We start from the raw sequence: 17,283 nt of genomic DNA on the forward strand, positions 1-17,283 counted from the left end.
TAACGTGGAAATGCAATGCATCAACGGAACGCAACTAAAGGATCTAAAGATACTGCGTGTTTAAACATCATTAAAGGGGACAAAACTTATAATGGGATGTTTAAAACGCATCTAAAATGCCAAACATGCACATGTTCAATTCAAAATGGGTCAATATGCTGAAATGGACGACTGTGTTTTAAAGCATTAAAGGGGCATTGTGTTTAACAATCAAACCAACAACTGTGTCATTGTAAATTGAGTGAACTAACAGTGAACGATGGAGGATGAAATCCCAAATAAGACCCCACTGGAGAAGGCAGAGGAGCATTTAAATTCACTCAATGCAGCCCGGAGAGGCAAACTTGGAGTGTGTACACACAAAATTTATGAAATAAAAGTCCTTCTTGTTGATGGAAGAAATGTTGAAACTGTGAATGAGGCAGTCTTGAAGCATTTGATGCTGTTCTCAATGAATGCTCATGAATCTGTGCTAGAGCTGGTCACAGAGGAGGAACAGGAACATGAGAGCATTAACTATTATCAACCAAGAATGAGGACTTATGAACACTTCCTGAAAGAGGTGGAAATATGAAAAAAAGATTAAGTTGAGCCACAAACGCTCATTGAACCACAAGACAGCATTTCCAATGTGTCAAAAATATCAAGTAAAACAAGGTACTCTAAGACTGTGTCCTCTGTACTTCTAAAAGCTGAGGCAGAACGAGCAGCTCTACTAGCTTCGCCAAGCATCATTACAGGACAAGCATGCATTGGAACTGGAGAAAGCTCAATTGGAACAACAGAAAGCTCAACGGAATGTTAGGATGGAAAAAATGACACTGGAAACGAACATAGCAGCATATAATGCCAGACTGAAGGTCCTGGAGAGTGTTGAGACAACTTCTCAATCCCATGCTGTGGCAGCCCACTTACTAAGCCAAGAAGATGGAATTAACTCTTGTTTTGAGAACCAGGAACCCGAGGTCTATGAGGAACCTGAACCATCACCTGTTGAGTTATGCAGAGGCTATGCAGAGGCTAAGAGGTTGTTAATAGAACACTTTGGCAATGAAATCAAAGTCACCACTGCTTACATGGAAAAGGTTTGGAACATCAAACCGGATGATGGAAAAGGACTGGGTGGCTATGCACTCTTTCTAAGAGGTTGCTGTAACGCTATGCAAGACCTGGACATGGAAGAGCTTATAATCTTCCCTCCAACATAAAGTTGATCATGTCAAAGCTTCCCTACAAACTAAGGGGGAAAAAAAGTCTACAGCATGTGGTATTTTAGAGAGAAGCCACCTGAGGCCCCAGTTCAGTGATCTTGTGACATTCACGGAAAAACAGGCCAAAATATTGCAGGATCCGTTGTATGGAGATATTCAAGATCCCCTGTCCAACAAAAAGTTTTTAAAAACCAAAACAGCAGCTGACTTTAAACAGAAGTTCAAGTCCAAGAGTAGGGGAAGCAGCTTTGCCACTGCAGTAGCTGTCGTGAAAGATTGCGACTCTGATGCTCCCAGTATCTCATGTGTATTTTGTGCTGGTGAGCATTTATTGGTTGACTGCCAACAAGTGAAGGCACAGCCACACAAATTCAAGGTAGAGTTTCTGAGATCAAAAGGTCTTTGTTTTGGCTGTTTGGTGAGAGGACACTTAAGCAAAGAATGTAAAAGAAGAATGATTTGTCAGAGCTGTCAAAGAAAGCACACCACTATCCTGCACATTGAAGGAAGAGAGTGATTTAGATCTCAAAAGGCAGATATGAGTGGTGTAGCAGTAAAGCAGGGGGAGACTGTCAGCAGTGCTCTTGTTTCATTGGAAACTGGTGAAGTTACCGGTGCCGGTACAGATTGTGCACTTGCAATTGTGCCAGTTCAAGTAAGAATGGCAAATGGAAGCAAGTCTGTGATAACCTTTGCATTTATCGATTCTAGTAGCTCAGCAACATTTTGCACGGCGAGACCCATGAGGCTGCAGGAAGCTAAAGGCAGTGAGACTTAAATTCTACTACGCACAATGGGACAGGAGTCCTAGCAAGAGCTTTGAGATATCTGGATTAGAGATTGGCAATATGGAAGGCGACACATTTCTTGCATTACCAAAGGTCTACACCCTGAATAAGATCCCAGTGACGAGAGAACATTCCCACTCAAAGATCTCAAAAGGTGGCCATACCTGAAAGAGGTTCAGTTGAAGGAGATTGATGCAGACGTAGAACTCCTGATTGGCGTAAATGCTCCAAAGGCAATGGAACCCTGGCAAATCATAAATAGCCAAGGCAACGGTATGCAGTGAAAACCCTCTTTGGATGGGTGATGAACGGTCCTCTTAACAATTGTACCATGGCAGAAGAATCTGGGCGTCCTACGGTGATGGCCAATCGTATCTCAATGGCAGACCTGGGGGTTCTTCTTGTAAATCAGTACAACCATGACTTCCCTGAGAGAGAGTATGAAGAGAAAAGTGAGATGTCAGCTGAGGATCGTAAGTTTATGGAGATAGTATCAAGCTCCAGAGTCCTCAAAGACCATCACTACTACTTACCGTTGCCCTTTCACAACAAAGATGTAGTCCTGCCAAACAATCGTGACATGGGAGAGCAGTGGGCTCTAAATATTATCAGGAAGTTCCAGAAGGCTTCATGGAAAAGTTGAAAACAAAAGGTTACGTGAGAAGGTACCACAAGAACAGCTCCTCAGAGAGAAAGGCAAGGTATGGTACATACCACACCATGGCGTTCACCATAAGGACAAAGGAACAATACGAGTGGTGTTTGACTGTTCATCAGCTTATAAAGGCACATCTCTCAACAGTGAACTCCTTCAAGGCCCTGACCTGGCAAACACGTCTTGCTAAGATTGAGGCAAGAGCACATTGCCATGATGGCAGACATCGAAGGAATATTCCATCCAGTATGTGTCCTTGATGATGACTTCCTGCGTATCCTTTGGTGGTCGGACGGGGATACGAACAAAATGTTGGAGGAGTACAGAATGATGGTACATCTTTTCGGTGCTATATCCTCTCCAAGTTGTGCCTGTTGAAAGAGCACCTGGAATCCGATGGAACATTGAAAGTGATGTGTTTACCTTCCGAGTCATTGTCAAGAACAGACCCCTTACAAGAAGAGGTATTCTCTCAACTGTCAGCTCTGTTTATGATCCATTAGGTTCTCGCCCCATTCGTATTAAAGGTAAAGGAAATTCTTCAAGCGCTCTGCAAGCTAAAGTGTGGCTGGGACGAAGTCATCCCCGAAGAACACTCTATTTCATGGAAAAGATGGCTCTCAGAGCTGGACCAGCTGTCCAGATTCCACATTGACAGGTGTATGATGCCTGAGAACGTTGGTCAGGTCAAGACCGCACAGCTGCATCACTTCGGTGATGCAAGTAAACAAGGTTATGGCACATCAAGCTACCTTAGGTTCACAGATGGTATGGAAAAGGTCCACATCGCATTCATACTGGGGAAATCAAGGGTGACTCCACTTAAGCAGATAACGATCCCCAGACTGTAACTTGTCGCAGCAACATTGGCAGTGCGAGTGGACAGGATGTTAAGGTTGGAGCTCTAGATAGAACTTGAGGAGTCAACTTTCTGGACAGACAGCCAGTCTGTGCTAAAATACATCCGCAACGATACCAAGAGATTCCATACCTTTGTGGTTAATAGGGTTGCTATGATCCGTGACCTATCGAAAGCAAAACAGTGGCGGTAATTCAACTCCAAAAACTGATCTTACTCCACATCCATGAGCAGGTTGGCCACTCTGGGAGAGGTCACATGCTTTCTAGACTTCACCAGTGATATTGGACACCCTGTGCCAACTCCTTAACAAGGAAGATCCTTAAGAGGTGTGTCTTCTGCAGGTGGATGCAAGCTAGAGCTGGAGAACAGAAGATGGCCGACCTTCCACAAGATGGTGTCACCTGATTTGCTGCCTTTCACCCATGTGGGCATAGATTACTTCGGCCCCATAGAGGTGAAGCGAGGCCGCGTTCATGTGAAGCGGTATGGTGTGATCTTTACTTGTGAGTCGAGCTGTCCATTTAGAAGTTGCTAGTTATCAGGATACCGATTCCTGCATCAATGCCCTGCGCAGGTTCATCAGTCGAAAGGGCCCAGTAACAAGTATCAGAACAGACAATGGCACCAATTTTGTTGGAACACAGAGAGCTAGGAGAAGCTCTGGAAGAGCTGGATCACAACAATATTCAATATGAATTACTGAAGGAAGGAGTGACATGGTCATTCAATCCTCCCTTTGGAGCCCACCATGGGGGGGGTGTGGGAGAGGTTGATCCGACTGGTGAAAAAGATCCTCTATTCAGTCCTTAAAGAGCAAGTACTGTATGATGAGGCTTTGCAGACAGCCTTGTGTGAAGTTGAGGCGATTATGAACGACAGACCAATCACGACTATAACAAATGACCCTAATGATCTAGAACCCCTAACTCCGAACCATCTGCTTCATCTGAAAGCAAAGTCAGTCCTGCCACCAGGACTATTACAGAGAAGCGAAGTATACTCACGAAGGAGATGGAAGCAAGTACAATATATCACTGACCTCTTCTGGGAGAGATGGATCAGGGAGTATCTTCCACTTATGCAGGAGCGGAACGATTGGAACAAAACTAAGAAACTTCAGTCCTGGTGACCTTGTTGTCATCGTTGATGACACCGCCCCAAGGAACTCTTGGCTAATGGGGTGTGTGGTGGAGGCTTTGCCAGGGGCCAATGGTCTTGTTCGGAGCGCCATGGTTAAGACCAAGACCAATATCTTACAGAGACCTATCAATAAACTCTGTCTGCTCCTTGAGGCGGCAGTGAGACACAAACACACACACACACACACACACACACACAACAGTACATACATACACACTCTTTTCCTATATGGGACATCAACAAATGTAAGAGTACGACATGGGGTGTATTAATTTTTTGTTCGTTTTACATCGTTTTTGGCCTCCCCTCTTGCCCATTCATTGTACTGTGACACGGGAGCGGTATAGTCTTTTGACCATACAGACATACAAACAGGTCATATTATGTATTTTACATGTCAATTAATCTATGCTTTAAGTTGATTGGAAAATCTTTTTTTGTTAGACAGAAGAAGAATAAACCTTTTTTTGCACCATATCCCTGGATCTCATTGAATGTTTTGGAAACCTTGAATGTGGACTGTATGCGTACGAAACAACTCTGCTTTCAGGCTAGGGCAGTGGCTATGGTAAAGATGAAAGCAAGCCACTACATATTGTGTTGCGTAAGATTAATCAAGCAAAGATAAATAACATTCATTTTCCTAAAGAAATCTAATATGTTAGTAGTTGGACTTATTGCAAAGGTTACTGAGAGAGTTACATGACTTGGGTAGTCTACAGTATGTCACTCAATCTTCACTATCCTGGCAGTCGTTCTGAATGTGGGTGATTTAAACGTTCCAATTGTTGAATATCGTCACTCTAGCATCTCTGTGTTAGGGTACAACTAGGCTCTCAAAGAAGGCCTTATTATATGCCGTATTTATTGTCATAAAGAATTTTAAAGGCTAATAAGGCTGGTGAAACCGTTCAAAGAGGGTTATAGGAAGAACCCTTCAAAGATAAAAGGATTCTTGGTAGAAACCTCTGTAAAGGGTTCTACCTAGCAGCAAAAAGGGTTCCCCTATGGGTACAAACCGGAGAACCCTATGTGGTTGTACGTAGCACCTTTTCTAAGAGTGTACTGTATCTTTAGGCCTTTCAGTGGTAACTTTTTTTTGTGCTGTCTATTCTCTTTAGACCTCCACACAATCTCCTCAGTGAGTTGTTATTGTGTTTCTGTATGTTTCTCTGTTTTTCCCCTCAGTGAGTTGTTAGTGTGTGCTTTTGAGCCCATCTCCCCCTAAAGGCCTTTCCACACTGTATGTCAGATTCAGTATTTTACCATTATTCATGTGCAATGTTACCATATTCAAATCTTGATATTAACCTGGCCAGATAGTACGATTTGCTTCAGTTCTGTCGTCACATTCTGCGATTGGCTTCTGAGGCTATGTCAACTGCAGCGGCATATTTGATCTGTACCTGTGCCTGCAGCGCAAGCCTCCCTTTATGAAGCGAGTGAAGTGAGTTCGGAAAAACTGAAAGTATGTATCATCGAAAGTTTTCGCATACAAACTTTGTATGTCTGAACTCCAAAAATTAGCATGGTCGCTGTGGTAGGTTTTTTTGATTGCTGGATTTCTGCATTTATCAAACTCCCATCAGGTAGCCTGATTTCAGAAGTGTCATGTAAACAAGATTACTAGGACAATCGTTCTTTCTCTTTTAAAGCATGTAAAAGTTGAAATCGAACAATTATATTAATTTGACTATTCACAATAATTGTATTATTAAGTGCATAGTCAGTGCCAGCCATGTTCTTATTGGTCAGTCACCGGGATCGGCTCGTAACACCAGACACACTGCACGATAAAGCAGGGATCATAAACTAGATTCAGCTAGATTCGGCTGCACAGTATTGTCCTTTGTCAATGGCGATTTTGATATTGTTTAGGACCTTGAGCGTGGCTGAGATGCACCCATGACCAGCTCGGAAACCATATTGCATAGAGGAGAAGGTACGGTGGGATTCGAAAAGATCGCTGCACGATAAAGCAGGGATCATAAACTAGATTCAGCTAGATTCGGCTGCACAGTATTGTCCTTTGTCAATGGCGATTTTGATATTGTTTAGGACCTTGAGCGTGGCTGAGATGCACCCATGACCAGCTCGGAAACCATATTGCATAGAGGAGAAGGTACGGTGGGATTCGAAAAGATCGGTGATCTGTTTGTTAACTTGGCTTTCAATGACCTTAGAAAGGCAGGGTAGGATAGGTATAGGTATGTAGCACTTTGGGTCTAGATAGGGATGACCGCGGCAGCTTTCCAATCTTTGGGGTTCTCAGATGATACGAACGAGAGGTTGAACAGGCTAGTAATATGGGTTGCAACAATTGCGGCAGATAATTATAGGAAGAGAGGTTCCAGATATTCTAGCCCAGCTGATTTGTAGGGGTCCTGATTTTGCAGCTCTTTCAGAACATCAGCTATCTGGATTTGGGTGAAGGAGAAATTGGGAGGCTTGGGCAAGTTGCTGTAGGGGGTGCAGAGCTGTTGACCGGGGTAGGGGTAGCCAGGTGGAAAGCAAGGCTCTCGATAATCGTAGATTTATAGGTGGTGACAGTGTTTCCTAGTCTGTGTAGTGGGCAGCTGGGAGGAGGTGCTGTTATTCTCCATGGACTTTACAGTGTCCCAGAACTTTTTGGAGTGCAAATTTCTGTTTGAAAAAGCTATCCTTTGCTTTCCTAACTGCCTGTGTGTATTGGTTCCTAACTTCCCTGAAAAGTTTAAGATGGTGAGGAAAGCACTTTTAAATGTTCAATATATGCATTGACCAGCAAACCCACTGCAGCCTACCTCACTAACTCACTCTCCATCCCTGCTTTGGACAATTAATAACATGACTCTTGTACTTTGCCATTGATATTAACGATGAAATTAGTTATTTGTCTCTCTCTTGTGTACCGCTGTTTAATACTGTGGAAAGATTTTAAACTGGGAAAATAAGTACTTAGAACTACCAATTATTATAGATAAATGTTAAAGGAAAGGGTAAACGCAACACTGGACTGAACCCCCTAATTGTCAAACTAATATTAAATGTACAACAATATAGAGAATACATGACTATAGGTATGCAATATGGGTGTATATCCACTGCACACCTCTTAGGTGTGTAATTGACATGGAGCTATTGAAATCTTACATTTAGAAAAATTCATGTAAAATCTTGTGAGATGAAAATGGACAAACTAAATGGTGTGCAATATATAAGGGTAGTCAGTGGACATTCTGAACCTAGTTTGAAGTCAGTATGTCATTTGACCAATGAGCTATTGAAATTCAAATATGTTAACAAATCATTTAAAAGAGTGTGAGATGTAAATGGACAAAAAAAGTGTGTGCAATGTGTGTCTATGCCATCGGGTCCATCAGCTACAACCAGTTTTGAACATTTTAGGAGTAATGGTTAAAGAGCTATTGAAATTAGAACAATTGTATTTGTCACTATGTTGACGGAAAGAACCGTTGAATATCCAATCTGAAACTGTCTTTACCTCGGTTTTAATCGGCAGGTGATGAAATAACTACATGTGTGGTTTCACCTCCAAATCACCGAATTTACTAGGTCATTAAAAGCTCAACTTGGTGACAGTCTCTGCGGTCCTATAGCTATAAGAGATGGTCCCCAATTTAGAGAATCTCTGATTCTCTAAATGATTTTGCTTTTACTACAGGCTATGGTTGTGTTTTTTGTAGTTGCAGTCCACCCAATTGAAAAGTGCACATTCAATTCCATAACACTTGTTCTAGGCTACCACCATGTAAGATAAATATCCACAATAATACAGAATGCCCTTACAAAATGTCACTTCTGTTAAAATGCAGTAAAACTGTAGTACAATAAAATAATGGTTGTTAAATTCATATCTGGAGTGCTTGCTGAGTTGCCTTCTAATGATAATCTTTCAATATCCTAAACAATCCACCAGCATTTTATCGTATATATTATCAATAGTTTGTCCCAAAAATATGACTATTGTATTTTTCCTTAAAGCATGCAGTAATTGTATTTCAATTTCAGTAGCTAAATAAGGAGGTAGGCATATTAGTTTCAGCTAAAGCAATGGACACCCCATACAGAATCAATCGTTATAATGAAGAACAATCATCCGAAATCACGTGATATGAATCGGACAGTGGGGCGCCGCCTGACCCACAAGTTGGTCAGAAGGTTCAAATCAACGTTTCATATCGAACTTCCCAAAAGGCGGTAATGCATTTTTTTTTATTGTGCTGAAACTAGAAGAAAATCTTCTGATGTCCTTTCCCTTCGTCAAAGGTACGTAATGGATTTTTAAGTGTTTTAACCCCGGGATAGCCAGCTAATATGACCCATAGTAGGGAAGAACATTTCTTGAGTGCAATTCGATCAACATTGCATCTACACCACGATATTAAACGTTCATATGAACCTTCTGACCAACTAGTTGGTCAGTCGGCGCCCCACTGTCTGATTGATATCGCTTGATTTCTGATGATAGTAATTTCGATTGTATCGGGTGCAATGGAATATTAGGTGGCGGGTATGGGGGAAGTTTTGTTAATTAATAGCCCCAACGTTCAATGTAAACATTAACACACGTCGCTTGAAATACGGGTTTGGAAGTGTAAGGACCTTATCTTAATAATGAAATAAAAAAGCAAAGATTCAGTTGATACACACCTTGTTAGGGTTAGTGTTGCCATGTTACAGCGTTTGTTGACGGAATTCAAGAGCTAGTTGGCTATCTTATCTAGCATGCTCCGAGACACGGGGTTGATGAAGAAAGTGCAACACGTTCTGAATAAATATGGAGTGAGGGATTCCACAAGCCTTCTGGAAGACCTGTTGAAGGAGAAAAGTGGAATACGTTTTGAGGGAATATGGAATGGGGGAACCTTTGGAAGAGCTACAGAAGGAAGGTGAGGGTGAATGAATTGTGGTGGCAGGTGCAGTGATGTCCGTCGAGAAGGAGCTGAGTGTAGGGAGAAGCGGTGTGGGGCGTAAGGTTGGCGCCAAGTGCAAAAAGAGGGATATGTGCTCTAGTAGTTCAGAGATGGAATCTGACGAGAGTATGGATGTAGTACCTGCGGTGAGGACAGCAGAGTTCGGGCCTCGTCCCGAGGATGATTCTGGCCCAGTGGCAGTGAGATTTGTGGAGAGAATGGCTCCTTGTCAGGTTGGGTGGAGAAGAGGTTGGGGACTGTGAGAGTAACTCAGAGTGGAATAGTGATGATTTGGTGTTTCTTCAGTCCATAGGGTGCGGACACTCCAGACCACGCGATTAGGGGCAAGAAATGTGACAACGGGTTGACATTAAGTGATGAGGAGGAAGATTGAAGATTCCCAGTGTATGTGAAGCCCACTGTTTAGCACGACGCAGACCCGGTGGAGAGTGTGAGGAAACGGAGATGACATTGTCTGCCCTGCTGAGTTTTGATGTAGCCTTCGCCCGACAATGTCATGTTAGGAAGTGTAAGTTATCCCGTGAGAGCTTTTATTCCAAAAATACTATGGTGTTTTAGGTGTCAACATTATGGGCATGTGGCAGCAGTGTGTAGGAGGGAGATTCATAGATGGAGAAGTGTACCGGAGGGAATGAGAAGGAATGTGTAGTATTCGGAGGAGAAAGTGGTGGGGGTGCCCATGGGGCTGGAGATCACAGGTGTCCGGTTTGAGATTGCCCTGGTTAGAGTACTACAGAAAGGAGAAGATGGTTACAGGGTGAGGGACACAGAGGATTCCTGTGAGTAGCTAGAGCCCAAGCAAGAGTGATGGGAAGAATATGTGCTTCAGTAAGGTGGGCTTTTTAGCATTCATAGCCATGGTTGTCTATTGTACTGCAGAAATGGTTCGGAAGTCACAAAAATAGAGGTTGTGGTGGGGATTGTGAAGATTTACTGCAGAACAGTTGCAGAGGGGTGTTGCGTGGCAGTGTTCTGTCGACTCGGACCATAGGTCCGGCGTAGGATTAGATTGTGTTAAATAGTGGAATGGGGTAGTGTTTTTTTTTGTTAAAGAGGGCCAACATTTGGCAGGGCAATTTTTTTTTTTCATTACCCAATTTTGGATTACCACATCAAGAATGTAATCGGTAGGTAGGTCACGTATGGCCTCACACACCAACACAGTAAGTGGCGGTGTATGCACCTAAAAGTTGGATGCAATCTGCCAACCAAGTCCTGAAGTAGAAGTAGGTGGTGGTAGTACACCAATAGGTGTACAGTAGTCTGCCATGAAACCTTAAAGAAGAAGAAACAGAAATTCCAGCTAACACTTGGATTGGAATCTGTGCTTCACACGCAGCAATAGATCTCTGCATTCAGGCAGCCTCCTAGAGTGCATCCATCAACATTCCATATGGCAGTTGAGACAGAGCACCTGGTAAACTACACAACAACACAGCTGAAAAACAACAGCACTTTCTAAAAATGTACACGTGTTTTTTAAATGTTTATTTTTTTTAAAATTAGCTGCTAAGTGACAGGCACTGTTCTCCTGCATTCTTGTTTTACTTTTGTAAGAGAAGCAGCGGTTTGTTGGGGAGAAGAACGACAAGGGAGAGATTTGCTACTGTAACTAGCTGGCTACTGTAGCTATACATTTGGCCAATTCCTGCTCCTCCCCAACACTCATTCTACCGTTACACCTCTCAACACGCTTTTTAATTATTAATGATCTCTTTTTGCAGAAATCTTCTAGCTAGGATGGAGGAGGGAGCAAAAAAGAGTACAGTTATTATCCAGCCTGCTGACTAAGAAATGTAAATGTTTTGCTCTCTCTCTCTCCATCTGTCTGCCTAACTGTCAGATTGCTGAGGGGCAACATAGTCAATCTACTTACTAGGCTAAGTCCAACTTAGTGAAGACCTTAGGTAATGGTTAATCATGATTCGTCTCTGACTTTACAGTTCTTGAAACATGTCAATGACCTGATGCCTGGCCTCTACAGCAGTGCCTGGCCACCCACTCAGCTACCACTGATCTATTCTACCACATCCTAGGGAAAGGAGGAAGCAGAACCACCCCTCCTTAAATCCATACTCATTGACAATAAGTTATGTGCGAAATGTTGATGTGTGTTATTCTGATCTTCAATGTGTGTTGATTCCTACTAACTATCTTTGTAAGAGCTAGGTTTGTACGAGCTATGCTGATGAGCATGAAATGTTTTTCTCTGCATCAGGTCTCACGGAGACTGGATTCCTCAAGAGACATGCTACTTAGCTGCTCATGATTGTCTGATCCTACACTCTTAGAATAACATTCTAAACTCCAGTAAATCAGCTTCAAGTGATTATAATTTTGAAAATCTGTTACAAAGTATGCCCACGCTTAATAGAGAGAGATACAGTATGAGGTCGTATACAAATGTAAGCAACGTTTGAAATGATTCTGTTTTAGTTAAAAATTATATCTTGTGGTCAATTTTCAGGTTACATTTTTTTCTAATTATGTTCTGCCCCCTGACCATCCTCTCAAGAAAACCCGTGGCTGCATCTAGTTGATGATCCCTGCCATTTTTTAATTTTTTTTATTTAACCTTTATTTAACCAGGCAAGTCAGTTAAGAACACATTCTTATTTTCAATGACGGCCTGGGAACAGTGGGTTAACTGCCTGTTCAGTGGCAGAACGACAGATTTGTACATTGTCAGCTCGAGGGTTTGAACTCGCAACCTTCCGGTTACTAGTCCAACGCTCTAACCACTAGGCTACGCTGCCGCCATAGGAGAACCCTTTGGTTCTAGGTAGAACTCTTTCCACAGAGGGTTCTACACGGAACCCAAAATGGTTCTACCTGGAAGCCAAAATGGTTCTACCTGGAACCAAAAACGTTTTTCCTATGTGGGACAGCCGAAGAACACTTTTGGAACACTTTTTTCTAAGAGTGTAGTGTAAGTGGATCAAATTGAAATAGCACCGCTTCTAATAAGGCAAATTAAATCCTATTTTAACTTGCCCCTATTTTTTTTTAGGTGCAAAACCCTTGTGTCCTGATTCAACAGACACTTCCCTTGGTGAGTCATGTAAAGTTTCCCAATTCTCTCTTACTCATTCTCCCTGTCACTCACTTAAACACTTGTGCAGTTCCGGAGGAGAGGAAGAAATGTGCCAATTACACCCATGTCTAACACTGTTTGTTGCAGGGATGATATGACAGACACATAACTTGAGAACAATATAATAATTTGTATTTTTATTGCCTCTGTACACATACTTACATTTTTGTAATGAACTGTTTTTTTTTTTAAGACCGCCAAGCTGGCCTCAATTGGGGAACTTTTGTCCGGGACACTGTCCTTAGGAGTATAGAGCGATGTGTTTATAAAAAGTTGCCTTTGCTACCACTTTTAGTAGATTCTGACTGTTAAATCAATTTTACTGTGCGTTACTGTTATGTTCTGCATGCCCACATTATGCCAATTGTTAATTTATTTTCGTATTTTTTTATGCTTACAGTAAGTGTCATGAAACGTCAGAAAACTCAGGAGGTTGATGTGTTGCCCTCTGGAAAGTTCAGAAATATTCCCCTGTTGGAGAAGGACGCAAACTATGTACAGTGGGGCAAAAAAGTATTTGGTCAGCCACCAATTGTGCAAGTTCTCCCACTTAAAAAGATGAGAGGCCTGTAATTTTCATCATAGGTACACTTCAACTATGACAGACAAAATGAGAAAAAAAATCCAGAAAATCACATTGTAGGATTTTGAATGAATTTATTTGCAAATTATGGTGGAAAATAAGTATTTGGTCAATAACAAAAGTTTATCTCAATACTTTGTTATATACTCTTTGTTGGCAATGACAGAGGTCAAAGTTTTCTGTAAGTCTTCACAAGGTTTTCACACACTGTTGCTGGTATTTTGGCCCATTCCTCCATGCAGATCTCGTCTAGAGCAGTGATGTTTTGGGGCTGTTGCTGGGCAACACGGACTTTCAACTCCCTCCAAAGATTTTCTATGGGGTTGAGATCTGGAGACTTGCTAGGCCACTCCAGGACCTTGAAATGCTTCTTACAAAGCCACTCCTTTGTTGCCCGGGTGGTGTGTTTGGGATCATTGTCATGCTGAAAGACCCAGCCACATTTCATCTTCAATGCCCTTGCTGATGGAAGGAGGTTTTCACTCAAAATCTCACGATATATGGCCCCATTCATTCTTTCCTTTACATGGATCAGTCGTCCTGGTCCCTTTGCAGAAAAACAGCCCCAAAGCATGATGTTTCCACCCCCATGCTTCACAGTAGGTATGGTGTTCTTTGGATGCAACTCAGCATTCTTTGTCCTCCAAACACGACGAGTTGAGTTTTTACCAAAAAGTTCTATTTAGGTTTCATCTGATCATATGACATTCTCCCAATCTTCTTCTGGATCATCCAAATGCTCTCTAGCAAACTTCAGACGGGCCTGGACATGTACTGGCTTAAGCAGGGGGACACGTCTGGCACTGCAGGATTTGAGTCCCTGGTGGCGTAGTGTGTTACTGATGGTAGGCTTTGTTACTTTGGTCCCAGCTCTCTGCAGGTCATTCACTAGGTCCCCCCGTGTGGTTCTGGGATTTTTGTTCACCGTTCCTGTGATCATTTTGACCCCACGGGGTGAGATCTTGCGTGGAGCCCCAGATCGAGGGAGATTATCAGTGGTCTTGTATGTCTTCCATTTCCTAATAATTGCTCCCACAGTTGATTTCTTCAAACCAAGCTGCTTACCTATTGCAGATTCAGTCTTCCCAGCCTGGTGTAGGTCTACAATTATGTTTCTGGTGTCCTTTGACAGCTCTCTGGTCTTGGCCATAGTGGAGTTCGGAGTGTGACTGTTTGAGATTGTGGACAGGTGTCTTTTATACTGATAACAAGTTCAAACAGGTGCCATTAATACAGGTAACGAGTGGAGGACAGAGGAGCCTCTTAAAGAAGAAGTTACAGGTCTGTGAGAGCCAGAAATCTTGCTTGTTTGTAGGTGACCGAATACTTATTTTCCACCATAATTTGCAAATAAATTCATTAAAAATCCTACAATGTGATTTTCTGGATTTTTCTTTCTCATGTTGTCTGTCATAGTTGAAGTGTTCCTATGATGAAAATTACAGGCCTCTCTCATCTTTTTAAGTGGGAGAACTTGCACAATTGGTGGCTGACTAAATACTTTTTTGCCCCACTGTATATGAGCAAATTGCTCTTTATTAAAGACATCTCTAAATTACATCTGTCACAAAATTATTCATCTAGTACCATGGAAATACTTTTAGCCAGCTGAGTCCAAGTTTCTTCAAGAATGTCCTTTTTTAGTTTGCTTATAAAATCTCGAATTGATAAAGTTGTAATGCGCTGATTCTTTTCACTGCAGATCGAACCCGTCACACAACTCTTCAAGAGGGCCACGACGCTCCAGATCGCCTCCTGTGCTCAGAGGTCCCTGATGAGGATCTAGCCCATTACACCACTCTTATTAATCATTCATCAAATAAAACAAGGGCCCTTTATATACTCCCAGTATTTCTATGCGTGTCATTTCTGTGGGTGAATCATGAAACAATTATTGTATGCAGATATGTGAAGAATGGTGGTGTAGATTTGTTTTTGGCCATTGCTTGATCTATTTTAAACGTAAGAATATGTTGCAGATGAACTTGAATTGGTAACTATGGAAACCGATAGAAATGTAATGAACAAAATGTTCAATATCCAACTTTATCCCCTGCAATACTTTTTACAGTACACGCTTAGAAAAAATAGGATCTATCTTGAACCTAAAAGCGTTATTTTGGTTGTCCTATAGGAGAACCCTTTGAAGAACCATTTTGGTTTCAGGTATAACCCTTTTGGTTCCATGTAGAAGCCTTTCCACAGGGGGTTCTACATGGAAATTAAATGTGTTTTGCCTGGAACCAAAAACGGTTATTCTATGGGGACAGCTGAAGAACCCAGTTGGAACCCTTTTTTCTAAGAGTATAGGTAATAAGCTGTAGTTAGGTAGTCATTATCAGGTTATGATTATTTGCGTAAAATTTTATTTAATCTTTATTTAACCAGGTAGGCGAGTTGAGAACAAGTTCTCATTTACAACTGCGACCTGGCCAAGATAAAGCAAAGCAGTGCGACAAAAAACAACACAGTTACACATAGGATAAACAAAAGTACAGTCAATAACACAATAGAAATGATGAGGTATTAACTATGACCAGTAGGCTACAATATAACACATGATATGGTGGTCAGAATTATGACCAGCTGGTCATATTGTGGTCAGAAAAAGTCATATTCTGGTCAGTAGAAATGTTTAAAAAACATAAGAAGACATCATGCTGACGTCTTTTCAACCAGGTTTTCCCCATTGGGTTGGAACAGATTTCCAAAATTATAATCACTTTGATTTGCTGGTGTTTTTATAGTCTTATCTCCCTCCCCAAAACATTTCTACAAATAAAATCTGCCAGTTGGGGAGCCCTGCGATAAAGGCTCAACAATTCTGACACAATAACTTTGTTGGAACCTACGAAAGCATGTAATGGTAGTTATTCGGCAGACCTAGATCCTGTTACACTGAAAGAGTCAAGACGTCCAATAATCGTTTACAACCTAAGAATTTTCCCACAACGTGGAAATTTTATCTGGGACTGTAGAATCGTGGCATTACGTGGCTAACATCATACAGTCTGTGCAGGCCTTTAACCTGAGTACCCTATACTCCACACTACAGCCTAGTGATCCCTGTTTTGAGGGGCCTGATCAAGAGCAGCCTGTGATGTCAGAGGGCTGTGCTCCGCCTGCTGTTTGACGAGCCCTGTGGCGCATGGGGTTCTGCTCTCCTCTTCTCCCAGACCCAGACTCTACAATACCGAGGCCTGCTGCTGCTCCAACTCCACTAATTGAGCAGGGTGGAGATGAGGAGGGAGAGTAATCTACTCCTTCCTCTCCTCCAGAGTCTCACCAGGTGCTCAGCAGAGACCAGAGAGCTAAATGTCTTGTGTTCTGGGCTCGTATAAGGAGCACTTAGTGCACTCACTCTGAGAGAGGCCACATTTAGGATTAATAATCAATTTGAGGGTATATGCACTGTTCTTGTGCTCTAGGTCTAAGTGGTTGCCATGGGAATAGTTTACAACCCCAAAATAATAATTATATCCTAATAACAAAAGTATGTGGCCACCCCTTCAAATGACTGGGTTTGGCTATTTCAGTCACACCCGGTGCTGACCGGTGTATAAAATCGAGCACACAGTCATGCAATCCAGAGAAAAAAATATTGGCAGTAGAATGGCCTTACTGAAGAGCTCAGTGACTTTCAATGTGGCACTGTTATAGGATGCCACATTTCCAGTTCGCCAAATTCCTGCCCTGCTAGACCTGCCCCGGTCAATTGTAAGTGCTGTTATTGTGAAGTGGAAACGTCTAGGTGCAACAATGGCTCAGCTGCAAAGGGGTAGTCCACACAAGCTAACAGAACGGAACCGCCGAGTGCTGAAGCGCTTAGCTAGTAAAAACTGCCTGTTCTCGGTTGCAACACTCACTACTGAGTTCCAAACTGCCTCTGGAAGCAACATCAGCACAAGAACTGTTCGTCGGGAGCTTCATGAAATAGGTTTCCATGGCCGCACACCAGCCTAAGTACACCATGAGCAATGGCAAGCTTCGGCTGGAGTCGTGTAAAGCTCACC

At 42.3% G+C, this 17,283-nt stretch overlaps 1 protein-coding gene and 1 long non-coding RNA gene across 2 annotated transcripts in view; one reads left to right on the forward strand and one right to left on the reverse strand.

The window, feature by feature from the left end:
* Positions 1–17,283, reverse strand: part of LOC116374865 (neural-cadherin) — a 203,097-nt gene that overhangs the window by 173,905 nt on the left and 11,909 nt on the right. The gene's annotated exons all lie outside the window — the stretch shown is intronic.
* On the forward strand, positions 8,749–15,107 carry LOC109895018 (uncharacterized). The gene is made up of 3 exons (XR_002255925.2): positions 8,749–8,925; positions 12,604–12,645; positions 14,973–15,107. It is a non-coding gene; the product is annotated as an uncharacterized LOC109895018 (long non-coding RNA).

Source organism: Oncorhynchus kisutch, linkage group LG8 (assembly GCF_002021735.2).
Source record: "Oncorhynchus kisutch isolate 150728-3 linkage group LG8, Okis_V2, whole genome shotgun sequence".
In the NCBI taxonomy this organism is placed as follows: Eukaryota; Metazoa; Chordata; class Actinopteri; order Salmoniformes; family Salmonidae; genus Oncorhynchus; species Oncorhynchus kisutch.